At 45.3% G+C, this 13,863-nt stretch overlaps 1 pseudogene across 1 annotated transcript; it reads right to left on the bottom strand.

Moving 5' to 3' along the window:
• Nucleotides 1–10,910: 10,910 nt before the first annotated feature.
• LOC112694685 (uncharacterized) lies at nt 10,911–12,433 on the bottom strand (annotated as a pseudogene). Its single transcript, NR_157325.1, has 5 exons — nt 11,957–12,433; nt 11,735–11,859; nt 11,447–11,644; nt 11,298–11,383; nt 10,911–11,181 (listed from the first exon to the last, which is right to left on the bottom strand). The product of NR_157325.1 is annotated as an uncharacterized protein (transcript).
• Between the last annotated feature and the right edge of the window lie 1,430 nt (nt 12,434–13,863).

Raw genomic sequence — 13,863 nt, 5'->3', positions numbered from 1 at the left:
ATCTATTGAGAAGTTGAGAAAAGGATGAAGGACTGCCACACGCGCGCGCGCCGCCGCCGCCGCCGCCGTGGCTCGTGGTAGATCGGACCTTGGTCCGAATATTCCTTTCAAACGGTTTCACATTTTGCCTTCCTGTCTTATGGCTAGTAACGGACGTCAGTTACTGTCGTCAGTTTCCAGTTCTAATGCGCGACCGTTTCTATCCGTTGTTCTTCTCCCTCCTTCTGACCGCCTATAAGAATATAGAGGGAGGGCTCTTCCAGTTATGCGAATTATCTCACGCGAATTGCAAACAACACATTCCCGTCCCATCTTCTGCGAGCACAGAGAGAGTGGGAGAGCAGGCCTCCGAAATCACCGACCGCAGAGATACACTTGCACGGGTGTGCGGGCGATCAGATTTTTGGGGAGCGTCTTCGCGACTGCTCGCGTGACCTGTTTGTCCAGCTGCACACTTGCACGGGTGTGCGGGCGATCAGATTTTTGGGGAGCGTCTTCGCGACTGCTCGCGTGACCTGTTTGTCCAGCTGCTTCGTTCACAGCTTGCTGTTCGTCGCCTTCCCGAGTTGACGCGTGCTGCTGTTCTTCTTCCCGGCGACCGTTCGAGGGACTGCACAGCGTACATCTTCCTGCACCGACTTCGTACGGCTACATCGAACAAACACACGAGATGTCTCGTGTGAATGGAGCCACTGATGCCTTGAGCATCGGTCCCTCCGCTGGGTACACTCTGTTCTTCGTATCTGTGCATGTTTCATTGTTGTTTACTGCTTATGCGAGTAGTTATACACACATGCACATACATGTCATCACATATATCGCACTGTTTTTCTGGATTAAATTAAAACTAAAAATGCCTAACTTTCTAACAATCCAAAAATCTGATATTAGGCATTTTTCTGTTAGTGGTTTTGCTGCTGCGTTAAAACCAAGTGAACCTTTTGATGGGACGTTTTACAAGAGATGGCGTAGTAAGATGATACTGTGGTTGACCGCAATGAACTGCTATCACGCCGCACAGGGGAAACCCGAACAGTTCACTCCTGAAGAGGAGAGAATGTTCGACGTTGCCGATAACCTGTTTCGAGGTGCCGTGATTGGCGCTCTTGCCAACAAGTATGTTGATTCTTATCTAACGTGCACATCTGCAAAAGAGTTATGAGATGCATTAGATGAGAAGTTTGGTGTTTCTGATGCTGGTAGCGACCTGTACATCATGGAGCAGCTATTTGACTATAAGATGGTGGAAAACCGTCCTGTAGTTGAACAGGCTCATGAAATACAGGCACTGGCTAAAGAACTCGAACAATTCCCATGTGTCTTGCCTGACAAGTTCGTGGCCGGCGGTATTATCGCTAAACTGCCACCTTCTTGGACGGACTTTGCTACCACTCTAAAACATAAGAGACAAGAGTTTAGCGTGGCTGAGCTTATTGGTTCTCTTGATGTTGAGGAGAGGGCGAGAGCAAAAGACACTCGTGGAAAAGGAGTTGAGACTTCTAGTGCCAATATGGTACAAAAGAAGAACTCCAATGCATCACATAATAATAAAAAGAAGAACAAGCAACAGAATGCCACGAAGCCCAAGCAGGCAGCCTCGTTCAAAAAGAAGAACAAAGGAGCTGGTTTCTTTGTTTGCGGGAGTACTGATCATTGGACAAGCGCTTGTCCAGACCGCAAATTTAAGCAAGAGAAAAAACCAGCTCAAGAGAAGAAAACAGTAAACATGGTTGTTAGCGAGACTGCAGAAGGAACATCGGGGTATGGTAATCTTTTACCTACTGTTCTTTCAGTGTGTCAATCCCCTGAGTGGTGGGCTGATACCGGTGCTAATATTCATGTGTGTGCTGATATTTCTTTATTTTCTTCTTATCAGTGCAAAGGGACTGGAGCCTTGCTGATGGGGAACGGATCACATGCGCGTGTTCTTGGTGTTGGTACAGTCATTCTGAAGTTTACTTCGGGAAATACGGTGCTATTGAAGAACGTGCAGCATGTCCCCTCCATCAAAAAGAATCTAGTTAGTGGCTCTCAATTGTGTCGAGATGGCTACAAAATTGTCTTTGAGTCTAATAAATGTATACTGTCTAAGTATGGAACGTTTGTTGGAAAAGGCTATGACAACGGAGGCTTGTTCCGCTTATCTTTGCATGATGCGTGTAATAAGTCTGTGAACAATGTTGTTTCGAATGAGTCGTATATTTGGCATTCACGACTTTGTCATATCAATTTTGGTTGTGTCTCGCGGTTAGCAGATTTAAATTTAATCCCGAAATTTGATTTAGTCAAAGGTTCTAAGTGCCAGGTGTGCGTGCAATCTAAGCAACCTCGCAAGCCTCACAAGGCTGCGGAGGCGAGGAATTTGGCACCACTAGACTTAATACATTCCGATTTATGTGAGATGAACGGAATATTGACTAAAGGAGGCAAGCGATATTTTATTACTTTTATCGATGACTCTACTAGATTTTGTTATGTGTATCTCTTAAAATCAAAAGATGAAGCTTTGCATTATTTTAAGACCTACAAAGCTGAAGTTGAAAATCAACTCGAGAGGAAAATTAAACGGTTAAGGTCTGATCGTGGTGGAGAATATTTTTCGGGTGATTTTTCTGTTTTTTGTGTGGAACATGGTATTATTCATGAGAGGACACCGCCATACTCACCACAATCCAATGGGGTTGCTGAAAGAAAGAACCGTACTCTAACTGATTTGGTTAACGCCATGTTAGAGACTTCAGGGCTATCTAAGGAATGGTGGGGTGAGGCGATCTTGACGGCGTGTCATGTCCTGAATAAAGTTCCCACAAAGAACAAAGAAATCACACCATTCGAGGAATGGGAAAAGAAGAAATTAAATATCTCCTATTTGCGCACCTGGGGTTGTTTGGCTAAAGTGAATGTGCCAATTAACAAGAAGCGCAAATTAGGACCGAAAACTGTTGATTGTGTTTTCCTTGGGTATGCTTTCCACAGCATTGGATATAGGTTTTTAATTATAAACTCTGGAGTACCGGACATGTTGGTTGGTACAATTATGGAGTCCAGAGATGCTACGTTTTTTGAGGACGAATTTCCCATGAAAGCTACACATGATACGTCTAATGATGAACCAACGATACCCCATGAGCATTTTATTCCGGTAGAACACACTGAGGAATCTCATATACATAATCATGTGGAAAATGACAATGTATCAACTCGAAAGAGTAAGAGACCAAGGATTGCAAAGTCCTTTGGTGATGATTACATTGTATATCTTGTGGATGACACACCAAGTACCATTGAAGAGGCATATTCCTCTCCTGATGCTGACTTTTGGAAGGAAGCAATAAGGAGTGAGATGGATTCTATTATGTCTAATGCAACTTGGGAGGTAGTTGAGCGTCCTTATGGGTGTAAGCCCATTGGAAGTAAATGGGTGTTCAAGAAAAAACTTAGGCTTGATGGTACTATTGAAAGGTACAAGGCGAGGCTTGTAATTAAAGGCTATTCACAGAAGGAAGGTGAGGATTTCTTTGATACTTATTCACCTGTGGCTCGATTGACCACAATTCGTGTGCTACTTTCTTTGGCTGCCTCTCATGGTCTACTCGTCCATCAAATGGATGTTAAGACAGCATTCCTAAATGGAGAGCTAGATGAGGAAATTTACATGGAGCAGCCAGCTGGGTTTGTAGCAAACGGTCAAGAAGGCATGGTGTGTAAATTATTGAAATCTTTATATGGCCTAAAACAAGCACCTAAGCAATGGCATGAAAAGTTCGATAGAACTTTGACATCTGCCGGTTTTGTTGTGAACGAAGCAGACAAGTGTGTATACTATCGGTATGGTGGGGGCGAGGGAGTAATTTTATGCCTATATGTTGATGACATTCTAATCTTGGGGACGAGTCTTGATGTGATTAAAGAGACAAAAGACTTTCTGTCTAATAATTTTGAAATGAAAGATTTGGGAGAAGCTGATGTTATTCTTAACATTAAGCTACTGAGAGAAGGTATTGGTGGGATCACACTTGTGCAATCCCATTATGTGGAAAAGGTTTTGAGTCGCTTTGGTTTTAGCGAATGTGAACCTGCTCCAACGCCTTATGATCCTAGTAAGCTATTAAAGAAAAATCGAAGGATAGCTAGGGATCAATTGAGATATTCCCAAATAATTGGTTCACTCATGTATTTAGCTAGCGCTACGAGGCCTGACATCTCATTTGCTGTGAGCAAACTTAGTCGATTTGTTTCAAATCCGGGAGATGATCACTGGCGTGCTCTTGAGAGAGTTTTGCGCTATCTAAAGGGTACTATGAGTTTAGGCATCCATTATACTGGGTACCCAACAGTTCTGGAGGGTTATTGTGATGCAAACTGGATATCTGATGCTGATGAGATATATGCCACAAGTGGATATGTGTTTTCACTTGGAGGTGGTGCTGTTTCATGGAAGTCTTGCAAGCAGACCATCTTAACGAGGTCGACTATGGAAGCAGAACTCACAGCATTAGATACCGCTTCAGTTGAGGCTGAGTGGCTTCGTGAACTCCTTATGGATTTACCGGTGGTTGAAAAACCTGTGCCGGCTATTTCCATGAACTGTGATAATTAAGATAAACAGTTCTAAGGATAATATGAAGTCGACAAGGCACATAAAGAGGCGTTTGAAATCTGTCAGGAAATTGAGAAACTCCGGAGTAATAGCGTTGGATTATGTCCATACGTCTAAAAATCTGGCAGATCAATTTACTAAGGGGCTATCACGTAGTGTGATAGATAGTGCATCAAGTGAGATGGGCATGAGACCCACCTAAAGTTTATCATAGTGGTAACCTGTTCTATGTGATCGGAGATCCCGTGAATTAGAATGGTGAAACAAGCTAGTGGTAGACTGAGAGGAAAGACCCTTAATAAGGCTCATTTCAGATGCATATCTTTCCTTACTGTAAGGTAGGTTGGTGTTTACACCTTAATATGTTCCAAGTGGCTTTGTGAAGCAAAGATGTTGTCCTACAGAACATCTTTAGAGGAACATACCTATATGGGTTAACTGCTAGTCACAGTTTATGAGATCTGGGTGGTTTCTAGATACCCATGAAAGGCTATGGAGTTTGACTTATATGCTCCAACCAGAGGGGATGCGTTCAGCAATCTAGTACTGGTAAAGAGTTTAGATGAAACTCATTCCACGCAAAACTGCCAATTCAAGGCCTAGTCCATTGTGCAGTTGTGGTCAAGTGTAGTCTAAGTTCTAGGTGGATGTTCAACTTAACAGTCTCCATCGAAACACCAGTATATCAAACGTTTGAGATGATGAGAGCTTTTTTGTGTGACTTAGCATTTGGTGGGGATTGTTGGATTAATGTGGGCTTGGCCCAAATTAATATTCAATAATAGTCAATGCTAATGGCCCACTTTAATGCTATGGTGTACTAATTATTTAGTACCATATTGGAAGTTCAAAGGACAAATCAATCAACTTAAATATGTGGACCATTGGTGCATCTATTGAGAAGTTGAGAAAAGGATGAAGGACTGCCACATGCGCGCGCGCGCGCCGCCGCCGCCGTGGCCGTGGCCCGTGGCTCGTGGCTCGTGGTAGATCGGACCTTGGTCCGAATATTCCTTTCAAACGGTTTCGCATTTTGCCTGGAGCGATGACCGTCATGATAACCGTATGTTTCCTGTCTTATGGCTAGTAACGGACGTCAGTTACTGTCGTCAGTTTCCAGTTCTAATGCGCGACCGTTTCTGTCCGTTGTTCTTCTCCCTCCTTCTGACCGCCTATAAGAATAGAGAGGGAGGGCTCTTCCAGTTATGCGAATTATCTCACGCGAATTGCAAACAACACATTCCCGTCCCATCTTCTGCGAGCACAGAGAGAGTGGGAGAGCAGGCCTCCGAAATCACCGACCGCAGAGATACACTTGCACGGGTGTGCGGGCGATCAGATTTTTGGGGAGCGTCTTCGCGACTGCTCGCGTGACCTGTTTGTCCAGCTGCTTCGTTCACAGCTTGCTGTTCGTCGCCTTCCCGAGTTGACGCGTGCTGCTGTTCTTCTTCCCGGCGACCGTTCGAGGGACTGCACAGCGTACATCTTCCTGCACCGACTTCGTACGGCTACATCGAACAAACACACGAGATGTCTCGTGTGAATGGAGCCACTGATGCCTTGAGCATCGGTCCCTCCGCTGGGTACACTCTGTTCTTCGTATTTGTGCATGTTTCATTGTTGTTTACTGCTTATGCGAGTAGTTATACACACATGCACATACATGTCATCACATATATCGCACTGTTTTTCTGGATTAAATTAAAACTAAAAATGCCTAACTTTCTAACATAATAGACCTCTATGTAGGGTTAAGCCAAGCCGGGTCGAGCTCGACTCGGTGACCCAGCAAGCTAGTCTCGTCACTTGGTCGTATTGCGAGCTAGGAGATTAGACTCAGATCAGGCTCATTCAGACTCGCGAGCCGCCACACTAAGTCTCATTTAGAGGATAAACTAGATAAATGTCCGCGCGTTGCAACGAAAAAAGTGCAACAATAACATATGTATGGTCATATATTGTGTTGTTAATCAAAATTAAGCTGTCTCTAGAACTTTGTAGTAGTCCTGCATCAACAAAATTAAGTTTATGAAACAAATATAGCATACAAGCTCCAGTTAGGAAACATTTTATTTGCAAATACTATAAAGAAAGTCAATTTTATAAATACTCAATTTTAAAGCATCTTGCAAATACTCAATTTTAAAATAACTTGTAAATAGGAAAACAAAATGTTGCATCACCCACACAGTCATCAAGATCATGCCTCTGAAGGGACTGTCAAAACTGAACAGAGGCATCTGTTAGTTTCAGATAAGTTTAGTAAATACTCAATTCTGGTTGGCCTTGCTAAGGGATAGCAATTGCCACCAATTCAAATACCATCTCCCATAGACAACTATCAGACCTTCACGGCAAGGTTCAAATTGAAGAATCAACTCTAGTTTCTCTGGCACATTACACAAACAAATCAATCAAGCATCACACCTCAACCTTTGTTCAGATAAATATTCATTTCTCCGTTGTTGTGAATTGACCAGAGGTATTTCTTTGCATCGAAGGATCTATATCTTATGGGAGGAACACATGCAGTATGAATCTAGAGTTTCACATTGAAGGATAAGAATTCAGTTCAGTTTATGTTTCAGTTTACTACACAAAGATAAGAACTCAGTTTAGTTTATGTTTCAGTGAAATATATACAATATTTTTGTAGCTTATTTGCATCTTTGTTTATTTGAAAAGAGAGTTTTGAGAAATACAATGCATGCCAAAATTACATCTGTCCCAATTCCAAAGGAAAACAAGGCAGAAAAAAGATAGAATAAGAAGAGTAGCTTGTTGTTGTGCGATGCTTTATAATCTAGACAAGTGAACCACACATCTACATTGCATAGTACATCATACAATAATGAACAACTACAGCAGTTTTAACTAAATTCGGTTCATTGTACCAAAACTTCAGTATATTTAATTCTCGTCCATCTTTGTGCATGCTGTTTTTCTACTGTCATTTATTCGTGTCATTCAGAAAACAATAACATGCTGACAGAAAACAGTACCAAAACTTTAGTATATTTAAATTCGGTAAACCACTATGTTTTCAGAATATCAATAAAAACAGAAAACAGTAACATGCTGACAGTATTCAGTGTCAAATATTGCGAGCGATGAAAAAAGAGAACCTGGACTCTGAGAAGTCTCAAACTCATCAAAGTGACACAACTCAATGTTAATCGAACTACAAAAGGAAATAGAAAAACATCAGTCCTCCAAAACTACATCTTTGAGAAATTAAAGTACGAAACATCAGATAGCATAAACATATATGGAAGATTATGTACAGAGCTTTCACGATCACCTGTAACAAGACTATAGAACTCTGGAACACGAATTAAATGCAATACAAAGACCATGAGTGATGACACTTACTGCATTGTCTAACATATCATAACAGTAAACTACAGACTTAACAAAGTATATGTCATGGGCATCATAGGGAGCGAGAGGCAACAGCCAGGCTGGGATAAGGCTAGAGAATAAGATTGAGATGAGCTGGGATAAGGCTAGAGAATAAGATTGAGATGAGAGAATTATGGAGAGTTGGTTAGCAGTAGATAAGTCCAAGAAAGTAGGAGTTAGTTGAGAGTTTGTAGGAGAAGTTGGCTAGCTATAGGGCTATTTATAAGCCGCATGGCAGCAGGGAATAAATCAAGCAAGATCATTATCAAATCAATCTCTCTCTCTCTTGCAATGACCCTCTCAAGCGTCTAGGGCTGCTACCCTAGAACCAAGCCTGCGGCAGAGGGGTATAACCTCGCCGGAGAAGATGTCATGGGCATCATAGGGAGCGAGAGGCAACAGCCAGGCTGGGATAAGGCTAGAGAATAAGATTGAGATGAGCTGGGATAAGGCTAGAGAATAAGATTGAGATGAGAGAATTGTGGAGAGTTGGTTAGCAGTAGATAAGTCCAAGAAAGTAGGAGTTAGTTGAGAGTTTGTAGGAGAAGTTGGTTAGCTATAGGGCTATTTATAAGCCGCATGGCAGCAGGGAATAAATCAAGCAAGATCATTATCAAATCAATCTCTCTCTCTCTTGCAATGACCCTCTCAAGCGTCTAGGGCTGCTACCCTAGAACCAAGCCTGCGGCAGAGGGGTATAACCTCGCCGGAGAAGACAACCCCATGGACCGAAGGTCCATGACACCCCCTCCCTTGAGGACCAGCTCGTCCTCGAGCTGCCATAGACTTACCTGACACGACTTAAGGTTAAGCCTTTTACATCTCGGCTTACCTTTATTATTTAAGATGAAAATACAAAATAATTGTGGAACTAAAATATAAATTTGAACTCCAGCTATGTCCTCCTGTCCTCCTGGATCCCAAGGAAAGAGCTGAACTGCGGACTTCACGTTGGATGACAGGTGAAGGGGGAACCAGCCCGTTCTTATGTTGGGTCTGTCCAGCACCAAGGCAGTTGCCCGAATGAAGGAGACGACCCTCTTTGGCCGTGCAGGGGGGCTGCATACCCAGATCTCGACTTCTGCAGTGGGTTCAAAAAGTATAGACGAGACCTGGTGGTTGGGCGCGCAGGCTGCGAGTTGGTGCAGCGATGAGCTGATCAGCAAGTGCAGCTTCCGCACCGCCCGCCTAACAAGGAAGCCGCGCACTACGGCTTGCAGGCGCACCACGGCCTGCTCATGTGATGACGGCCATGGGGTGGCCATGGAGGCCACAGCAAGGTGCTTCTCCCCACGAAGGGACTGTACCTGGCGGCGTGCCAGGAACCCTCACGCTGCCGCCTGAAGCCGCACCGCTGCTTGGAGTTCCTTCTCTGTCTTCTCCTTGTAGCGGTGGAACATCACAACGAATTGGTCCCACTTCTCTTCGAGCCGAGTGAATGCATCTAGAGTTGGAGAGGGCGGGTGGGAGGGCGTTGCGGCAGCAGATGGTGCGGCGGCTGGTGGTGGTGAGGGATGGGCGGCTGGTGGTGGTGAGGATAACCTGGAGCTGATACCAGGTGTCATGGACCTTCGGTCCATGGGGATAGCTGTCTTCTCCGGCGAGGTTATACCCCTCTGCCGCAGGCTTGGTTCTAGGGTAGCAGCCCTAGGCGCTTGAGAGGGTCATTGCAAGGGAGAGAGATTGGTTTGATAATTGATCTTGCTTCATTCATTCCCTGCTGCCATGCGGCTTATAAATAGCCATATGGCTAACCAACTTCTCCTACAAACTCTCAACTAACTCCTACTTTCTTGGACTTATCTGATGCTAACCAACTCTCCACAATTCTCTCATCCCAATCTTATTCTCTAGCGTTATCCCAGCTCATCTCAATCTTATTCTCTAGCCTTATCCCAGCCTGGCTGTTGCGTCTCGCTCCCTATGATGCCCAAGACATCTCCCCCTCCCTTGAGAACCAGCTCGTCCTCGAGCTGCCATAGACTTACCTGACACGACTTAAGGTTAAGCCTTTTACATCTCGGCTTACCTTTATTATTTAAGACGAAAATACAAAATAATTGTGGAACTAAAATATAAATTTGAACTACAGCTATGTCCTCCTGTCCTCCTGGATCCCAAGGAAAGAGTTGAACTGCGGACTTCACGTTGGATGAAAGGTGAAGGAGGAACCAGCCCGTTATTATATTGGGTCTGTCCAGCACCAAGGCAGTTGCCCGAATGAAGGAGACGACCCTCTTTGGCCGTGCAGAGGGGCTGCATACCCAGATCTCGACTTCTGCAGGGGGTTCAAAAAGTATAGACGAGACCTGGTGGTTGGGCGCGCAGGGTACGAGTTGGTGCAGCGATGAGCTGATCAGCAAGTGCAACTTCCGCACCGCCCGCCTAACAAGGAAGCCGCGCACTGCGGCTTGCAGGCGCACCACGACCTGCTCATGTGATGACGGCCATGGGGTGGCCCTAGAGGCCACAGCAAGGTGCTTCTTCCCACGAAGGGACTGTACCTGGCGACGTGCCAGGAACCCTCGCGCTGCCGCCTGAAGCCGCACCGTTGCTTGGAGTTCCTTCTCTGTCTTCTCCTTGTAGCGGTGGAACATCACAACGAATTGATCCCACTTCTCTTCGAGACGGTCAAAACTCTCTTCGAGCCGAGTGAATGCATCTGGAGTTGGAGAGGGCGGGTGGGAGGACGTTGCGGCGGCTGATGGCGCGGCGGCTGGTGGTGGTGAGGGATGGGCGGCTGGTGGTGGTGAGGATAACCTGGATCTGATACCAGGTGTCATGGACCTTCGGTCCATGGGGATAGCTGTCTTCTCCGGCGAGGTTATACGCCTCTGCCGCAGGCTTGGTTCTAGGGTAGCAGCCCTAGGCGCTTGAGAGGGTCATTGCAAGGGAGAGAGATTGGTTTGGTAATGATCTTGCTTGATTTATTCCCTGCTGCCATGCGGCTTATAAATAGCCCTATAGCTAACCAACTTCTCATACAAACTCTCAACTAACTCCTACTTTCTTGGACTTATCTACTGCTAACCAACTCTCCACAATTCTCTCATCTCAATCTTATTCTCTAGCCTTATCCCAGCTCATCTCAATCTTATTCTCTAGCCTTATCCCAGCCTGGCTGTTGCCTCTCGCTCCCTATGATGCCCATGACAGTATAGCTATGCCATTGTCTTCACCTGCATTGAAGAAGAACAGTAACTATCAAAGAAAGGCAGAATTAGTGTCAAAGATGTTCTTGAGAGCTTGACAATTGAAGGGGTATGATTTATATTTTAGATTAGGTAATGATTACCACTCTATCCTCTTCCAGTGCTCACCAAAAGTTGAGCAAAAATTCTTCTGATATGATAGCATCATGCCTGCACAAATCTTCCACCACTGTATTTTGGTAAGTTGATAATCACAGCAGCACGCTGTACAAAAATGGTTCCAAAGATGTACCTTCCTAACTAATTCCAAAATCACGGCAACTGCAGGCTCTGTCAAGTATCGTTTCTTGCCACCGAGTTCTACATCCACACTCACAAATTCCTTAACGATGGGTGAGCTTTTGTCACATGTCCACTGTTGTGAAACACGGTCAGACCTCACAATTGCTCCAAATCCAAACTGGCGCCCCAAAATATTGTCCTTAGCTTCCTAAAACAGAAATGTAAGTTGCCATCAAAACAAAAAAACGGAGATGTAGATAGCCATAACGAGTAGTGACATTAGTTTTTTTCAATTTACCAGTCCCTTCATAAAAAATGAATGTTCAAATAAATTAGGGACAACTTCATAATTGCCTGAACCTTGATTGCCCGAATCGATTTGAGCACAACAACAAGACCCAAAGCAAATCCTTGTCTTGCATACTGCAAACAAATTACCAGAGTTAATGGAGTAAAGCAGAATGTGACATCAGCCAACTCAAACTAAGCTCATCCTGAACTTATGGAAAAGCATTTCTACCTCTCTAGAAGAAGAGATATCACGAATAGGCCACCAATTACGACATCCTCAACTGTGAACAATTTCCCCACCATGAGACGGATGCCTATTTCGCATCTGCTGCTTGCGTCTAGAACAAGAGAACAAACATGTAGCCTGCTGTGGCGATGGTGGTGGCGCGGGGTTCAGGTCTCTACCGGGATCCGCCAGTCCATCGCTCGCTACTCATGCCTGACAAACGGTGGAATCCGGAGCCCCATGGCGGAAAGAGGTCGTGGGAGGTGCGAGTGCGGGCCCCCTGATTCAGTCTCACTTCGATCAACAGGGACAAGCAATTCTACGAGGAGGGGGAAGGGTTGTGGAACTTAATGATGCCCTGCCTCCGATACAAGGATAACTCCATGAGGCACCGTGTGCCGGGCGCGTCCAACGGCATGAGCAAGTTAGCCGTGAGCGCAAACTCGGCGCCGGCACACTAGAGGAGCGCCCTGTCGTCGTCGGCCGTCTTGAGCAGGTCAGAGTGACGGGACAGCAGACCCATCTGCCAGCGCCAGTGCGAGGTGGCCATGGTCCCGAAGTCGTGGATGACGGGGGAGCCGCGGCTTCCCCGGTGGCGACCAGTAGCGAGGAGGCAATCCGTACTGGTCACTTGGTCAGGGCGACGTGGAGATCAGCACCAGGGCGACCTCGAAGCCGAGGAGCCCGACGCGGCGCAGTGCGCAGGTGAAGGTGTCGGGCCCGACCCCACGGGGCACGAAGCTCTCGAGCATGCCGGTGTTGAGGATGGACTCAAGGGCGTCCAGGTGGCACAGGAAATCGCTGCCGCCGGCACCGGAGACACCGTCTGGCAGCAGCACGCTCTTCCACCGCCTCGTCGACAGCCGGGTGCGCCGCCCTGTCGGTGCCTAGTGTCAGCCAAGGATTACAAAACCGACTGTTTTCGGCGGTAAACCGCTCGGTAAACCGAAACCGCCAGGGACGGTAACGGTTTTCCAGCGGTTTTTTTTTGAATTCAGTCCAAATTTAAAAAATTTGAAAAAATTTATAAAAAAATATATGATAAAAACTACATGCTTTTCTGAGTAATTTGGTATAAAAGATATTTAAATTCAAATCAGTTTAGCCAACAAAAAAATAGAAACATATATGGACCCGTTATGGACCCGTTAACCCGCTAACAAAAAAATCTAAAAACTCATCTCCTCCGCGTCCTCCCTAGCTCCCTCACTTTCCCCATTCACTTACGCTCTCAGCCACACACCGACGCCGCCGCACACGCAAAAATCGCCGCCGCTGCGGCTTTTACCGGCGGCTAAGCGCGGTTAACCGCCGGCCAGGAGCGGTTTACCGCCCGCTTCGCCGCTGCCCCCCATCGTCGCCGCAGATCCTCTCGCCGACGGGTTTCGTCGCAAAACCGGCGGTAAACCGCCCACGGGGAGAGGTAAATCGTGTTTTACCACCGGTAAACCGGTTGTGGTACCAAGATTTAGCTCTGCTTTAGATATTTAGTGCCTAGATTTGGATTTTTAATGTTTAGGTTTTCAGATTTCATTCATATTTGCGTTAATAACTTAGTTAATAACATAGTTATTGTTAGATTCCGTTCATGGATTTTTTTAGTTATAGTATATGTAACTCTGCTTTAGATATTTAGTGCCTAGCTCTGTTTTAGTTATAGTATATGTAACTCATAATATTATTTACTACTAATGTAAATATGATTTGGTATTGTTATTATAGATGTGTTGGCTTATGGTTTATGTATTAGTTATGGTTTAGTTATTGTTTCAAGTTATATGATATTTTTGCCACATCTGTAGGAGACATGTCGGATGAAGATAGAGATAGAGATAGAGTCTGGTTGCACGGAGAGAAGGTTGGCGCAGGTTTCAAATGCAAGTATTGTAGAGAAACAAAGAGCGGAGGGG

Source organism: Zea mays, chromosome 3 (assembly GCF_902167145.1).
Source record: "Zea mays cultivar B73 chromosome 3, Zm-B73-REFERENCE-NAM-5.0, whole genome shotgun sequence".
In the NCBI taxonomy this organism is placed as follows: Eukaryota; Viridiplantae; Streptophyta; class Magnoliopsida; order Poales; family Poaceae; genus Zea; species Zea mays.
Note: the sequence above shows the minus strand (reverse complement) of the source record. Positions and strands in the feature narration are given on the sequence as shown.